The 18038-nt window shown below is 38.9% G+C and overlaps 2 protein-coding genes across 2 annotated transcripts in view; one reads left to right on the top strand and one right to left on the bottom strand.

Moving 5' to 3' along the window:
• The window catches only part of LYPLAL1 (lysophospholipase like 1), a 152220-nt gene extending 149249 nt beyond the window's left edge, over positions 1-2971 (top strand). Inside the window, exon 11 of the transcript XR_009052653.1 lies at positions 2241-2971. The gene's annotated coding sequence lies outside the window, so the exon portion shown is untranslated. The remainder of the gene's footprint in view (positions 1-2240) is intronic.
• LOC130848861 (histone-lysine N-methyltransferase KMT5B-like) overlaps positions 1-18038 on the bottom strand; it is a 90643-nt gene that overhangs the window by 4737 nt on the left and 67868 nt on the right. The window lies entirely within an intron of this gene.

Genomic DNA, 18038 nt, shown 5'->3' with positions numbered 1-18038 from the left:
CCACAGAAAGGCTTCACACGGTAGTTCTATTTTTAGTTTTTAAGGAGCCTCCATACAGCTTTCCATAGTGGCTGCACCAATTTACATTCCTACCGACAGTGTACTAGGGTTCCCTTTACTCCACATCCTCACTAACATTTATTATTTGTGGTCTTTTACACAATAGGAGGATAAAGGGGGTAGGGGTCAGATAAGAGTAGGGGATTAAGAAGTACAAGCTACCATGTCTAAAATAAATAAGCTGCAAGGATATCTTGTACAGTACAAGGAATATAGGCAATACTTTATAGTAACTTTAAATGGAGTATAATCTATAAAATAATGAATGGCTATGTTGTACACCTAAAACTAATATAGTATTGTAAATGAACTCTATTTCAATAAAAAACAGAAAGGCTTCACAAAGAAGGTGATGTTTGATCATAACCTTGACAGACGCCTGGGTTTTCACAAGGCAGACCAACAAGGATATTCTTAGCAGAGGGAACAATGTTAACAAAGGAATGTAAGTTCTTGGCACAAGTGTTAGATGAACAAATTGTGTCTCCGATGTCCCGTGATATCCTCTTTCATTAAGGATCCAATTCCTCTCAGCCAAGAGCTCTACAGTCTTCACCAGCTAATTTTAGATACACAGGAATGATAGCTTCAAAATCAAATTGTTATAGAAAGTTTATTTTATTAATAAACATACCAAGGTTTAACTCTATTGCTATTCCTTACTAACCATAATGTATTGGGCAAACGTCATCTCCCAAAGATTCACCATCTCAGTCTTTTCAGGAAGCTATAACAGAATACCATAAACTGGGTGACCTACAAACAATAGAAACTTATTTCTTACAGTTTTGGAGCCCGGGAAGTCCAAGATCAAGACAGTGATAGATTTGGTGTCTAGTGAGAACTATTTCCTGATTCATAGATGGCTGTCTTCTAGCTGTGTCCTCACATGGAGGGAGGGATAAGAGAGTTCTCTAGGGTCTCTTTTATAAGGACATTAATCCCACTTATGAGAGCTCCACCCTCATGACCTAATCACTTCCCAAGGGCCCCACCTTCTATTATCATCACATTGGAGGTTAGGATTTCAATATATAAAATGTGGGGGGCCACAGACATTTAGTTCACTTTAATTCTCTTTCATCATTCACAAAATGAGGGTATTGATGCCTACTTCATCATATTATAGGAGGACTAAAATAGGTAATGCATAGAAAATATTTAGGACTGTACTTAACAATGGTATTTACTCAAAAAATGATTAATTTTATTGCTAATACTGATGCCAAGACAATGCTATTACTGTTACTAGTACTATGACTACTGATAATAATAGCTTTTTTTACTCCTATAGATCAACAACAATACTAGCTGTTTTACATGAGTTAGCTAATTTACTTGTCTTTTCTACTATTATTATTCCTACAACTACTATTTCCATGGTATCAATGTTAAAGTGTCCACGTGTGTTAATTTCTCATCACGAGACACAACCTATGTATATGGAGTCAATTTGGGATATTGGTTATTGTTTTCTTACTTGTTTATGCTTTTACAACTAAATCCAGTACAGGAGAAAACTGCCAAAATAATACTAACCTTCTTAAGTATAGATTGCATTTGTTTCCTAGCGCTGCTATAACAAATTACAACAAACTTGGCGACAACACAAATTTATCCTCTTACATTTTTGGATGTCAAAAGTTCAAAATGAGTTTTCTGAAGCTAGAATCGAGGTGTCAGCAGAGCTCGTTTCTCCTGGAGGCTCCAGGGAAGCACCCCTTCCTTATCACTCTCATGTTCTAGAGGGGGCTAGCATTCCTTGGCTTGTGACTGCATCACTCCAATCTGTGCTTCCTTCATCCCACTGCCTTCTCCACTATAACTAGTCTGGGTCTCTCTTAGAAGCACCCTTGTATTTACATTGGGTTCACTCAGATAATCCAGGATAATCTCCCCATTTTAAGATTCTTAGTCAAATTCTCACAGTCCCTTTTATTCTATAAGGTAACGTATCCAGAGGGTCTGGGGATTAGGACCTGGGCATATTTGGGAGTTCATTTTTCTGCCTACCACAAAGATTGTCAGAAATGAAGTTAAATTATTCAAGGAATAAGAGTATCTGAAGAAAGCTTGTGGTAAGGTTGTGATATAGAAAATGTCTACACAGTGTAGAATATCGTCTAACCTATAAACTATTCTCTCTGAATGCTTCTATTTCTTGTATTTCATTTGGTTAGAACAAGAGTCTATGGGCGATTTTCTGCAGAGTGGACCATGAGCACCTGGGGCTCTCACGTTGACTGGCCCTTAGCTTTGTGACTGGTGTACCTTCATCTCATCAGTATTTTTTACCTTCTCATACTACAGAAGCTGTTCTAGTCCTGTTCTATATGTGGCTGTATCAGGATCATGAAAGGTGGGGTGCAGGGATCAGCAAACTATGACACACGACCACATCTGTTCCTTCACCTCTTTTTGTAAAGTTTTATAAACGCAGGCATATCCCTTTGTCTCTGTGTTTTCTGTGGCTGACTTTGTATAATGGCCAACTTTGGTAGTTCCATCACACACTGTATGACTTGCAAACCTGAAATGTTTATTAACTTGCTGTTTACAGAAAAAACTGACCAACCCATGGGTTAAAGAATGGGCTATAGAATCAAAAAGATATGAGTGTGGGGCTTCCTAGGTGGCGCAGTGGTTGAGAATCCACCTGCCAATGCAGGGAACACGGGTTGGATCCCTGGTCTGGGAAGATCCCACGTGCTGCGGAGCAACTAAGCCCGTGCGCCACAACTATTGAGCCTGCGCTTTAGAGCCCATGAGCCACAACTATTGAGCCCATGCACTGCAACTACTGAAGCCCACACGCCTAGAGCTTGTGCTCTGCAACAAGGGAAGCCATGGCAATGAGGAGCCTGCGCACCACAACGAAGAGTAGACCCCACTCACCGCAACTAAAAAGAAAGCCCGCTCACAGCAAAAACAAAAAAAAAGATATGAGTGTGAGTCCACTCTAGCTGTTTGACCTTGGGCATGCTTGTGACAGTGGACATCATAGCTATTTGAGTTCCTAGAATCCTTTGGCCTTCATTGTTATTTTGATAAAGTCCCCTCAGATTTTCTTGAGGGACCATTCCTTTCTCACTCTCATTCTATGCAGTTTGGATAGAACTTGGCTTACCCTTAATTTCAGGGGTACGCTTGAAATTACCTGGCTTCAACCAGAAAGATCATTTAGGAATCTGTTCAGGGAGGAACACACACTCTGACACAGTCAATACTGACTAGGGATACGTGCACATGTTGCAGCTTGAAAAGATCTAGAACTGTAGGTTCTCATCTTGCTTCCATGTGGGAGCTGGGAATAAGGTCAACAACAGAGAAAAGAAAAAATAAGAAATAGGGAAAAATCTGATGTCTGATGATATTATTTGTGACCCAGAATGAAACCACACATGAAGCCAGCCTTGCCCATGGAGTTTGCAGTTATATAGATCAAAACATTCTGTTTCTGCGTAAGTCAGTTTGGGTTTGGTTATCTGTCACTTGCAGTAAGTAGACTCCTAACAGATATAAAATCTAACTTTGCTGAGCCTGTTGCTTCATCTTTAAAAATTAGAGTAAGATATCTATCTCAATATTTTTTGTGACAACTAATCAAGATCATGTATGTAGCAGATGGTAAAAACCCAGCCAGTGGTTATTAGCATTTCATCATCTTCATCATCAACATCATCACTAATATCAAAGCTAAACCTCAAATTGATTCCTCTCAGGAAATTCTAGAAAAGGTAACATGTCTGGACTCTATTCTTAATATGGAAAATTTAATAACTCTGTATCTTAGATTCCTTATTTATAAAATAGGGACAAACAGTTATTGGTCTTTCTTTTAGTATTTTGAAATCAAATGATATCTTAGACATTCACTGTTGATATCATAAAGCATCATCTTAATCTTTGTAACAAATCTTTGCAATAATCCTTGCGATAATTGTGTGAATAAACTGATTAGACCAAATTGGAGTAGAGCAGATATATATGTATGTGTAAATGCCTATAATTTAACATTGTCATTGAGGCTGCCTGACCCCACATCCTGGTCAGAGGTACCCTGGAAAAAGAGGCTTGTACTTTGGCCCTGAAATTAACAAGCCCCTTAGTGACACTCATTTTTACACGGGGTCGCCCATGCTGCGCAGAAGCAGGATATTGTCTCACCCTGTGTGAGTCATGGAGAGACATAGACAACACTAAGTTTAGAGCCAGGAGCACTGGGTTATAGAACCTCTTCTGCCACAACATCCCTATATGATTTGGGGAAGCTTCCTTGATTTCTCTGAGCTTCAGTTTCCTTAAGTGTACAATGGCATTGAGTATAACTACCTTGTGTATCTCATAGGATTGTGATGAGAAGCTAGAGTAAAAATATAAGAAAGTTTTAGCAAAAAGTAAAATACAATGTTCTATTAGTTATTATTAAAAATTGAATCTTTTTCCATAGATTTTTAGAAAACAGGTCTTTTTGCGTCCACAATTTACACAAGTAACAGCTAATTGTTGTTTCACTGTGTGAGTCAGCAGCTGAATGCATCTATAGTTTGCCAAGTTTAAAAATAGATGTTAGTCTTCTCCTCAACACTGGGTTCAAGAAAGTTTAGGTTTGCCAATGGGTACCATGTGTATCTATCCCCATTTCTAGTTTAGAGGCCTTCTTAAGACTGCTTAGAAAACCTTGGGCAGAGAATAGTCTTACAAAACAACGTTTGATGAGTTGGAGTAAATGAATTAGAAACATATGCATCAAATTTCCCTGAAAATACATCAGGACTGAAAAATTAAGGAAAAAAAAGAGTAGCTAATTTTATCCAAATATGTAAAGGCTAGCGTGAGAACCTTGACCAACCCCAAACCCCACTGCATTTTTGCACCATGTATTGGCCGGGTCCTGAGCTTCCTCTCCATGGACGTTTTGTATTATTAACCAATTTCTCCCTTTCCAATGCAGGAATTTACAGCTGTAACATTTCTCTCTCCAAGATTCTTAGAGACTTTCTCCAGGATTCTCAAAGTGTATACATGAGAAACCTAACCCACTCATCGTGAATATTTTGTGTTGGAAAAATATATAGCATCTAACTATCTATCTTACAATAAAAATTAACACAATTCAGTGAACAGAACACACAGCTTACAGCAATCGGTACAGAATATTCTGTAACTAATAACTGTAGTCTTGGATATCAACAAAATGATGGAAAATAATTATAGTGTTTAGTTCATTTAAGTCTCTCTGTGACAGCTTTAGTAGCTCACTACTTATTTGAAAGTCCCAGAAATAGATCAATTCAGTATTCCTGTGCCAGGGTCTCTTCCGGATTTAACTTAAGATTCAAACCTCTTTAAGCTACCTGGATCGTCTTTCTGTTCTTATATAAGAATCAAGGATTTTCCCAAAAAGTGTGGTGAACACAACCAACCAGTTAAGAGTGTGGGTTACTAGTGGGTGTGTGTTGGAGGGTAGGTGACATTAACCTATTTCCGGTTCCTTTTTCCGTTATCCCCAATAAAATCCACAATTTCTTCCTTTTACCTGGATTCTTCTTGCTCTTGGAGTTGAGTCAATGGGCATTTTAAAAATCTATTCCTTTCAGTAACTTTAATGAGTTTCCCAATTACACTAAGAGTAACCTAGTGATACTGAGAAGATGAAGCTGGGATGAGGGCATAAAGAAAATCAGCATTGAACATGGGTCTGAAAAATCATCAGTGAAACTACAAGTAGAATTTAGGTCTTTCCGCCATCATCATCACTTATTATAAACTTGAAATTTCTGTTTGTTTTGTAACAGGATGGGTATAAAGAGATCTTCAGCTGACCTTCTACCTGTTAAAGCTTTTCCTATGCCCTCCAGATCCCAGGGCTTCACCTGAATTGCCATAGTCCTTGTTGGAACTCAGTATTATCTCAAGCTGTAAGGTGCTGTTCAGTAATGTTCCATGAGCATGTGTCTGCCTGATCTACCCATTCAAGTTTATATTCCAAAGACAGGGATTGTGTATGTAACACAAAACCCACAGACAAACAATACACATGGTGTGCATTTGAGATACAGCTTTATTATTATTGTTGTTATTATTATTATTATTAATTATTATTCCTTTGGTTTTTGTCTTGTTAATAACAGTCAGTTTGATAAATTTTTCACCGAAAAGACTGAATGGGGAAAAAAGTTAATTTGAATACACATTCCCATATTCTACTACTTTTAATAACATATTATATATGCTAATTCTAGAATTCACATACTTGGAGGTATGTCCACAGCCAGAAATTCCTTTGACTGTGAACTTTTACAAATTTTCTTCCTCTTTAGATTGTATTGATATGGGGTATACCATAAGCAACCTGGCCCTCTTTTCAGAAAATGTCCAATTTTATTGCATTTTGTTCTCAAAGTAGGGTTTATTATTTTGGGTCAACTTGATAAATCATCAGATTCAGTATTAGACAGTTTTGTAATGTATGTTTTATTTTGTTTTAATGTGCAGCATTTATTATACCCTTCTATCCTGAACCAACCAGCCTTTATATTATTAAAACTCTAATGAAAACAAAGTTCACAAAGAACCATTGTTAAAGAATACACTTATCATTTCTTTTTTTCCCTACTAGGTGGACTTACAAGAGCCTGTTTTTATAGGTCTGAGCATGAATGACAAGCTGTTTGCTTTAGATTTATGTAGAATTTATAATAAAAATGAATCTAATTTATTTTAAGGCAAAAATATAAATTAGGTGGATTCATAAGCCATTGCAATAAAAAGTTGATTGAAATCTGAACCTTGACAATTTCTCTATAAGGAATGTTTGACATCTTTTAGAAGATTTGTTTTACTGAAGCAAAGTTTTAAATTAAAGTCAGGCAGAGGGAAAATAACAGGGCTGTTTTCAAAAAATTTTTTTTAGAAAATGCTTTCTACCTACATCATATTTATTTTAAGTTTTTTCAATGCATTTTTTTCTTAAACCAGGCAACAATCACAACTGTTATAGAAGAAGTCCTTTCTTTTGGTTGACAAATCTGAAGATGTTTACAAATTCCTGCACTTCCCTCTAAGTCTGAATATCAATTATGAATCATCTTAACCTTTTACTTTTCACTCCTAGAGAGACTTCCCTCACCTTCTTTCTCTGACCTTTGCCTCAATATAACTGCCCATCCTTTAGCCATCTTCCCCTTCTTTCAATCTCTGACTCTCCTAAAGGCCATCTCTCCACAGGCTGGTTTTCTTTCTGTTCACATTTGTCTTTCTGTGCTTCTGCTTTATCAGCCATTCCCACTAAATTTTACAGCATCTTAAATTCTCTCTTCCTGTGGACAGTTTCTCTTCTACCTAAGATTTGCTCAGGTCAGTCCTGAGCAAAAGCAAATAGCCTTTCTAAAATCTGCTCCCCGCTTAAAACACACATCCAACTTTTTCCTTCTCCTAATGATCAAATTTCTAACAGAATTCTCTGCCTTGTTGCTGCACTCAGTTAATCCACTGTTGCTGGTCTTCCCTCTACCAGTTGCCTGAAGATGTCTTCTCTAAGGGAACCAGTGGACCCTCAGGTTTTTTCTCCATCCACAACCAGTTTTACCCCTTTATGGTACTTGGAACTGTGAGGTCTCTCCCTGTCTAAAATTGGCTCCTCCTTTAACTTCTGTGAAATGACACTATTCTGGTCCTTCTTCTCTATTCACCCTCTTCACTCTCTGCTTTACTAGCTGTGTGTCTGCTTCCCACTCACTCAGTGGGAGTCTCTCCCCGAGTTTTCTCCCTTTATACTTTACATCTATTGTAAACGTGCTTACTGCTATGGCTTTAAATTGGTCCATTGCACAGATGGCTCCCTGCTTTGTTAATAACCGTAACAACTTCTTGACCTCAGTTTCAAATTCCCATTGTCTCTGAAATACTACAGCCTCAAAGACCCATCCTAATCTTCACCTCTGTGTGTCCAGGCCAAATTTATTATGTTTCTCTCCCGCACCAGCTCTCTTTTTGTCTTTCCCAGACTTCCTAATGGTAATGTAACTTTTAGAATAAAATCCTTGAAGCCCTTCTTGTCTCCTCTATTTCACCTGCTCCAAGGAATTGATTCATAAACCCAGGCAGTCCTTCCTTGGCCATGTTTCTGAAAGTCTCTCTTTTCTTTCTAAACCCACTGTATCCTTTACACACAGCAAACCTTCCTACTTCAGTGTCTTTTATTACTGGACCATTTTCCTGAGATGGCCTCTTTTTTTTTTTTTTTTTAATTTTATTTATTTATTTATTATTTTTTGGGGGGCACACCAAGTTCAATCATCTGTTTTTATACACATATCCCCATATTCCCTCCCTCCCTCGACCGCCCCCCACCCTCCCCATCCCAGTCCTCTAAGGCATCTTCCATCCTCGAGTTGAACTCCCTTTGTTATACAGCAACTTCCCACTGGCTCTTTTTAACATCTTCTACCGATCAAAATCCCACCTATGTGTCTCCCCTATGTGCTTCAAAGCTCTATTCACATATCATCTTTTCCACAGTATTTTTCTCAATCACAATAGTCAGAAGTGACAACTTTTACAGCACTTCATTGTAAAACTCAAATTTCAATTAGTAAACAGGAATATTTCCCTTTTCATCTATAGCAGTATCGATTACAAAATGTCTTTACACATAGTAAGTATATCGAGGAACCCTTCCTTGTTTGTGGGGATCACATATTTGCATGCATAGTTAGTTTCACTTCTATTGTAAAGTTTCATGAGGATTAGTTCCTTGTATTTCTCCCCACAGTACCACAGAGTGTCTTCCATGGATCAGGTGTCTTAAAGTATTAATCCAATATGTAAGTGAGTGAAGTAAGCAACAGCGTCCCTGTGTATACACCTGGGGAAAAAAGTGGCTTGAAGCTGCCTCCATTTCTCCCCCTCCTTCACCCAAGCAGCTTCTGCCACCCATGACGAGTAGTTTTTTGTTTGTTTGGCTTTGTTTTAAATTCATAAATCAACTCATTCTAAAATATAATTCAGGAACTCTAAACTCTAGTTACATTTCAAGAGAAAGTATGTATATATGTGCTCATGAAACCACATTACTAAAGTGACTTTAGATGAGAACACCAAGGGAAACTTGAACTTGACGTCCTGCACAAGGTGAACTCTGATTAGGTTGGGAGGCAAACTGGATGGGCTGGGATGGGGACAATCCCATTTGTTTCCCTCCACCTGCCCTTCTTCTGCGTCCTCCGAATGCAGAGAGTGGTCACAAGTGTTCAAAAGAAAAGAGGGGTGGGAAAGGAGTGTAACGTTGGAAAGACACAGCTCTAGCTGGTCCCAAAGACAACCTCTGACTATGTCACAGCAGAGTTGTTGCTTCTTTCAAACCCCTTGACTTTGTCCTCACAGACTCACTATCTGTTCTGCTTCATCACCTTGAAAGTTTGTCCACCCTGGTCTTCATGTGTCCGCTCCTCTGGCCCCTGGGACCAGCGAGATGGGGGAGGGGTAGTGAGCAAAGTCTGGCACATGGGTTGCATAATCCGTGGCAAGGCTGCCCCTAGGGAGGTCCGTGGAAGATGGCCCGGGGAGGGTTTTGTGCTGAGCATCCATTTGGTATATAAACACGTACACAAGAGCTGAACAAGAAATGATAAGGCTGATGTCAGAGGAAGACCCCTTGTTGAACCCCACCCCCTAGACATCCCCCAGAAGACCCCGTGAGCCTGGGGAGAACCTGTAAAAGCAGGCGGTGGGGGGCACTCAGAGATTAACATAGATGTGACCATATTGGTAAACCTAGGCTGGTAGTCACATAAGTGGAAATCTGGAGAAGAGAATTTGTAAACTAGGAAATAAAGGTGGAGTAGAAGCTGGAGACCTGGGATCTCAAACTCAAAATGCCTGATCAGAAAGGAAACAGAGCAACGAAGGTTAAGACCAGGGCAGAGAGTGCTTCCCCTGGGAAAGGCTGTTGGAATATCTTTTGACCAACACCAGGGCCATTATTTTGTTCATTTTATTGAGGCTTTGACAAACTTTGTTTATTGTAGCTAAGATGTGTTCTTAAATCACAAAACACTTCCGACAAGACTTTAATTTTGCTTCTTGTTAATCATTTCCCTCTTCCATCCTCCTCTGTATCCTTCATCCTCCCATATCTTCATATATCTTTATACCTTTCACACTTCTCTTAACTTGACATCATCACTTTTGTTCTTATTAATTACGATGTTTCAAAAATCTTTCTTAGTATTTGACCTCGTTACCACTTTTTCCTTTCCTTCAGTGCCATTTCTGGACAAGCCTCTATGCCCAGACTTTTCATTCATTCACTTTATGGCCATTCTTCAAAGAAAAATAAAATTCAGTACAGGTGCTGCTCAAGTCAGCAACCTTGACCTTGCACTTGGTCACTAACATCTGTAAAGAAGTGAGGACTTATCCCGATTCCTCCACAATTACCAGGCTTCAGCCTTTGCTCCCCATCGGAGCTGACATAAATATCCACCCTCCCCCACCCCCCGCCTCCAAATTCTTCCAGTTTTTGTTTTCCCTTTTATTCACAGGAAAAAAAAAAAAAGTCTGGCTGCCAATAGATGTTGTGATCCACAAAATATTTGCACAGCATAATTGATTTTTTTTCTAAACAAGAGCTGTGGCTGGGATGATTCATTACCCTGTCCCCTCAGATGTCCTGCAACCCCTACCAAGACCTTAATGGATTCAACTTTACCCTTGAAGCCTAGTTCACCGGAAGAGGCAGGTCAATTACGTACATGAAGAATATCCCCTGCCCCCCCCTTTTTTCCCACAAAAGTGTTCAGTTTCCCCTTGATGCGTAGTTAAAAAAAAAAAAAAATCACCAGGCTCTTGAGCTTCTACCCCTGGGAGCAACTAAAAGCAAAGCCTAAACTATGTCCTTTGGCAGAGAGGCACTCCTATTTCCATGGAAAAAAAAAAGAATAGGAAATCTGTATTATTGCTCCTCTGAGGGTCCTGTGGGTCTTCAAAGAGACGTTGTAGCAAATATGTGCTTCCTCTGATCCAGGGGTGACCACTGTTCAACTGGCCAAGTCAGACCAGAGGGGAAAGTCAAATTTCACATGGGAGGCCTGTCCCTAAAGCAAAGCTGGCTCTGCTCATGTAGTGTGTGCTGCCCAGCTGAGGCCTTTATGTACAAGCCGGGCACAACCCACCTCTATGGTGCCAGCCGCTCCCTCTAGGCCATGGGCTACGGGTGAAGTTCCAGCTGCAAAGGAATGGGGGCAGGATGGGTCTGGAAGGATCTGCCCTAGTGAATGAAGTGAGAAGATTGGCCAAAGTGGGGGAAAAGCAGGAAGCCAAGGCTCGGTTCGGGTCAGTTCACACGGGTCTGTAAATCTTCTTCTTGGATTAGTGCTGAAAGAAGTCTCTGGAGGTCATTCAGTATATCCCTCTGCTTCCCCTGGGTCACTTCGACACATGGTTTCCTTCCAGATCTGATAGATTTTTCAAGAAAGAGCATGCCTTTCACCTTCTTTAAAAACAACAACAACAACAAAAAACTCCTACAGTCTCCATTTCATTCTTCTTGAGTATTGATCTACTCTACTCTAATCAGATCAATCAGCCCCAAATTTCAGGATATAAAATCATTGGGTTTGGTTACTGTAGAGTCCTGGTACTGTGTTAAACATTCACCCAGCTGTCTTATGAGTGTTCAGAAGAACCAGCCTATGTGAAGATGTACAATCTGTCACCACTCCTGGGAAAGCAACTTGTGTTCACATATTTATTCAACAAATATTGATTAAGTTCTTGCTATATGCCAGGCGCCTCCTAGGCACTGTCTCTAACAGCTGGGAATGAAAAAAAGACAAAAATCCTGACTTTGTGGCATCTGCATATCCTGGTGATGGAGTGAAAACATCTCTAAAAACAAGGGCGATCTCTATAATCGCCATTTCAACGATCATTGACTGCTACTATACTTTATAGAAATTATTTCATTTTAGCCTCACAACAATCCACTTGGTAGGTAACATCATTATTTCTGCTTTACAAATGAGAAATCTGAGGTCTAGAGAGGTTAAGTTATCCAAGGCTGTACAAAGATGAAAAGAGGTCTGCCTGACTCACCACTAGACTGAATGTTGACCAATAGAAAAATCATTGACCCAGAGAGTCCCCTGGTTTTGATCCTTAGTTCTCTTGAAAGAGTTCCCAGAGAAATCCTTCTAAGAGTGATTATTAGTTTATTGGCTTATTCAGTTCAGAATTTACGGAAGCCTCCTATGCATTAAGAGCTACCCTAGAAGTTGATAACACAGTAAGATATAGTCCCTGGCTTCACAAAAGTTTTAAGACAGGGAGAAGAGAGGGACTTGGGCAATATGATGGACGTCAATGCTGCAAGAGAGGTGTGAACAGAAGGTTAAAGAAGCACAAAGTAGGAGCAGCTAAGCCCATCCTGTGGTGGTCAGGGAGAGCGCCTCAAAGATGACAGCATCAGGGACACTGTTGTGGGGGTGTGGGGGGTGGGGGTGTTTGGGATTGGAGGGGCAACATGACAACAAAGTGGAGAGAGTGGGGAACGTGCCAGGAACAGCACAGAGTCCTGGAATCATAGGGCACATCTGTGGAACTTCGAGTGCATCTTTCAAACCTCAGTTAGGAAAAGCCTCAAACCTCTCACTGTGTAGGTAGCTTTGCTTTCATCTCTAAAACAACATGTGGGGAAAACGGTAACATGATCTCCTGATCTTAGAAACACCTTTACCTTCACTCTGTTCACAGAACAATTAGATTTTCTTTGGGAAGGAATAAGGTTGGTAATTATATTATCCAGCAATGCCTCCCGTCTCACTGCAGGACCCCCAAGACTAGGGTTAGGGTGCAGTTCCACTGCACATCAACACCAAATCATTTCCACAGTGGAATTTTTACGTGTAAGCTGATACACCTTTAAGATAATTTACGTGAATAGAAATGGCTTCTAGATGCTGCCATGGAGGAATCAAAAGAGGTGTCTATTTTTTAAGCAACATTTTGGAGCACCAGATGCTGGCGTTTTCTGTTCAGATCTATGAAGCCACAGGCTGAGATCCACATGCACGCTCTGACACACTGTATATGTTTTCAATCAGTGCTACAAGGTTGTTATTTTTTTTTTCAATGTCAAAACTTAACCCACACACGGTCTCATGAGGCACAGAGATGCCTAAGGCACAGTGCTGGGTTGTAGGACCTAATATCCGTGTAATGATGGGATTGGCTACAGGGCACATTTGGAAATAATCTTCCGCCTTTGGGATTGAGACCGAGGGCAGGAAATAATAAAACTGTGTGAAGCTACACTGCCTCCTCCTTCTGCTCCCAACATTCTGTACTTTGGGTAGAGAATATCAACATTCCACTGGACTCCAGGAAATGTTGAGTGTTGCCAAAAGATAACAAGGTGTAGAGGTGAGCAGAGCAAGTAAGCACCTTGGAGAATAAAGGAGAGCCAAGGGAAGGGCATTTGGCAACAGCGAAACTGGGAAAGACAGGCTGCAACTGGAATGTAGATGTTGGAGGTCTCTAAGCATCTCATCAAACAAACAGACAAAGGGAAATGCTTTTCTAAGTAGCATGCACTTAACCCAGGGAACTCGATGACACATGATTCTTATTGAGCCAAGGAACTCTGTAACTTTTGTCAAAGGGCTGGACACTGTGATGAATGTGAATAACATCTGTAGCTCAGCTAAGTGGGGTGAAAGGGATGATCCTGACCCATCTTCTGGCATTGGCTGCGGAAACTGACTCCTGGCAGGGCTACGTCAAGAGCGTGAGGAGCCCAGTGGGTCAGGGGCCATTTTATGAAGTATTTGTTCATCTTGCTCTGAAATATCACAACAAACCATAGGTAGAAAAGAAAGAGATCAGGAGTCCTGTTCAGCCTCTACTGTGTCTACCCTCAGGATCTCCCTAGAGTATCTGTTATTGAGATTCTGTTATGCTGTAGCCACTGATTTGCACTGTTATCTAGCATTTATCAAATACCTCCGGTAATACTTTCAGAAAGGATAGATTTGACAGTTCTTAGATTAGATAAGACAAATGTAATAGACATACACATTTTCTCTCAAGACCTTTACATTTGCAAATCTCTAACAGTAGCTAGTTTTGGGGATGAGAAGGTCCGTTTTGACCCAGCAGGACCAGTGGTATAGAAGAGAAGAAAGGGAATCATAGAGAAGAGAGAGCAAAAGAGCCATTGAGGGTACATAGTCCAGGAGAAATCCCTCTGTACAATGTGTCACTAAGCCACTCTGGTGAGGATCAATCTCATTACCAGTCTAGTGTTACAAGAGAAGAGGTCAATGTCATAAAAGTTACTGGTTTATGTCTGATAATAACCAATTGCTTCACAGAGAATATCCATGGAGGTCTCTTTATCCCAAGCCTATCCATTTCATAGATGGTAAATAATCTTGTAAAGAAATACAAACACATTGAAAAGTTGTTGCTGACTCTGATAAATTAGCAAATCATGCCTCTATTTTCTCTTTTATCCCTAAAGTCATTCTGAGGCTTTTGAAACAAAACAGAAGATGGTTTTGATGTACTAAGAACCCTTATGAAAGGCACAAACCATCACACTAATTAAGCAGTTAATTAGAGAATGAAATAAACAAATCTTAGCTGCATCATCTTTGAATCTGCTATTGGCAATGGGACATTTTCTGGTAGTTGGAGTTAGGCCATAATATCTATACTGAACCAGCATCTCATATTCATGGTAAAAAATTGCCTCCAAATGTTACTTGGGTGGAGCTGTAAGAGAGTTCAGGACTTTGAAACTTTCTAATGCTAATTCTACTTGGGCAGAATATTTTAGGTTTTAGTAAATTATAATCCGAATGTTGCAAATATTTTACCATTAATATAAATCCAGCTTCTGAGAGCTGCATCTGCCTCACCCTGTAGAGGAAGCACGACTGAGGAAAGAACCTTCCAGTCCACAGATAACGGGACCTGACGCTCTATCATTTCTAGCTGATTTGACTTATTCTCCTTCTTAATCTCTTTGATCCTCAGTGTCTTCACCTACAAATTTAGTATTATAACATCCAAGGTTTATTTTGAATAACTAAGATGAAATATGGAAACTATTTCAAACATAGTAGGTGCTCAGTAAACCTTATCACTTGTTAATATTCTCCCCTCCTTCAGGTGTCCTCCCAGAAACATTTTAACAGGTGCTTGTTCAGCCCAATCCCTGCTGGACAATTACTCTAGAGATAAAGCTTGCTATCTGTACCAACACACTCACTGTCATCACCACTATCCAAGATTAGTCTCAATTCATCCTATGTCTGACTTACCACTCTCTAGATAGTTTTCCTTAACCTACTTTGTTCACCATATAATTCATCTGTCTTTCTCAATACAGATCTTTCTCAAATGCAATATTTCCCATGCCTCAGTTTTTCTCAAAACATTCAATTGTTCTTTATTTTATATAGTGGCAAAACTAAATGTTGACTTCTGATCTCAGTCATGATGGGGTAATTGGCACCAACTAGCCTTCCTGCTCTAAGCAACTAGAAAACTAGACTGAATATATGAAACAGTAGTTTTAAGACTTTGAAAAGCTGTCAACACAAGAATATATTGTCTAAGAGAAGTGAAACATAGGATATAAGTCTTTCTATTACTCCAGATTTTTGCCTGAAGGCATTTACTAGATCACTGTGATCTCCTTGAGCTGCAGAGGCAGAGATTAAATTCAGAGAGGCTGAAGCCACTGGAATTTGTGGTGCAGAGTATCAGTTAGGAGGCAGCAAAGCAGAGCTGGAGCTCCGGAAGTCTACATAGGGTTCCTTCAGTGTTTGTTGGGATACCAGCCTTGAATGCCATGCCCTCTCTTCCATAAGTCCTGGAAAAGAACAACCGCTAAAGAAAGATTAAACTGTTGGAAAGCTAAGCAATTTCTAAAAGTGGCACAAAGTTGAGAAACATTTGTGTTCTGACTAACGGGAGTAGAGATACCTTGTTGAACACTGAAAGCATTTGGTAGGAGCCCCAGAAAGACACTGTCTCAGAGTGAGCTAAACTAGCTCTAGACTAAAGGCTATACTGGACAAACCCAAACAAATCTTGAAACTAAACATCAAAAGGATAAACTGACCTCCCCCATGTGACTTAATTTCCCACCTAAATAAAATTCAACACTCTTCAAAGGAAGAAAACAAAGTCCAGACTCTCAACAACACAAAAATAAACCATAGATCCAAGATGATCAAGATACCCAGAGCAGGATACAACCAAAGCAATTACACAAAGGTATACCATAATCAAATGACAGAAAACAAATGACAAAGAAAAGAATCTTAAAGGTAGCTAGAGAAAAACAACACACTATGTCCTAGGTAACAAAGATAAGAATGATCACATGTTTTTTTTAGACAAATCAAAGTTGAGATCATTTGGAGCACGTAGACATAGACTATAAGAAATGTTAAAGGGTGGTCTTCAGGCTGGAGGAAACCAATTACAGATAGAACTCAAATTTACACAAAGAAATGAAGAGTACTAGATTTGGTAAGTGTGAGATTATATATAATAATTTTTGCTTTTATTATTAATTTTTAAAGAAGATATTTGATCATTTAAAGCCAAAATAATAATGTGCTGTGAGGATTAAAACATATGCAGAACTTCAAGGTATAACAAAGGCACAAAGGACAAGAGTACAAAACTGGATGAATATTATTTGAAGAGTCTTACATGAAAGATAAAGTGATATAATGTTATTTGAACATAGACTGAGATAAGCTAAAGATGCATATTGTGAGTTCTAGGACACAGCAATCTCATAGAACATTTTGAGGTGAGGAAAATGTTCTATATCTTTACTAATATGATAGCCCTTAGCCACAGTGGGGCAATGAATACTTGAAATGTGGCTAGTGTGACTAAGAAATGAACTAAGGAGTTGAGCCACGTATGGCTAGTGGCTACTGCACTGGATAGCACAGCCAACAATAACCACTAAAACCAAACCAAATCAAACAAACATACAAAGATCTATTAGTTAATAAGCCAATAAAGGACATAAAAGGGATTACCGAAAAAAATCAAGTAGTCCCAAAGAAGAGGAAAAAGAATAAAAAGGGAACAACAAACAGATGGAATAAATAGAAAGAGAATCAACCAATCATGTTGACAATTGTTTAAATATAAATGGATTAAACACTCCATTAAAAGGCAGAGATTATCAGACTATCAAAAAGAAAATCAAGACCCTACTGAATTGATTGTATTATTTTAGAAAAAGTAGGCATCAGAACAAGGAATAGTACCAGAGATATAGAAGGACATTAAGTAATAATAAAAGGGTCAATCAAGAAGATGTATAGAACACTGCACACAAAACTGGAGAATGTAACTTCTTACAAGAACACGTGGAATACTCACCAAGATAGACCATATGGTGGGCAATAAAATATGTCTCAATAAATTTAAAAGGATTGAAACCAGAGTATGTTTTCTGACCACAATGGTATTAAATTAGAAATTAAAAACAGAAAGATATCTGGAAAATCCCTAGATATTTGGAAGTTAAACTGCATATTTCTAAATAATCGTAAGACAAAGAAGAAATCAGAAAGAAAATTAGAAAACATGTTGAACTAAATGTCAGTGAAAATTCAATTCAATATATCAAGATTTATGGGAAGATTAGTAGTATTTAGAATAATGATTCTCAAACTTTTTATCTCAAAACCCCTTACACTCTTAAAAATTATTGATGACTGTAATAGTTTTGTTTATGCATATATGTATCAATAATTATCCTATAAGAAATTAAAACTGAAAATTTAAAAAATATTTATTAACTGTAAAGTAAAATAAATTCATTGCCTATTAATATAACTGAACTATTTTTATAAGGATAGGTATACCTTCTAAAAAATTAATAAAAATGACATTGTTTTACTTTTCACAAACCTCTTTAATGTCTTGCTCAT

This window comes from Hippopotamus amphibius, chromosome 3 (genome assembly GCF_030028045.1).
Source record: "Hippopotamus amphibius kiboko isolate mHipAmp2 chromosome 3, mHipAmp2.hap2, whole genome shotgun sequence".
In the NCBI taxonomy this organism is placed as follows: domain Eukaryota; kingdom Metazoa; phylum Chordata; class Mammalia; order Artiodactyla; family Hippopotamidae; genus Hippopotamus; species Hippopotamus amphibius.
Note: the sequence above shows the minus strand (reverse complement) of the source record. Positions and strands in the feature narration are given on the sequence as shown.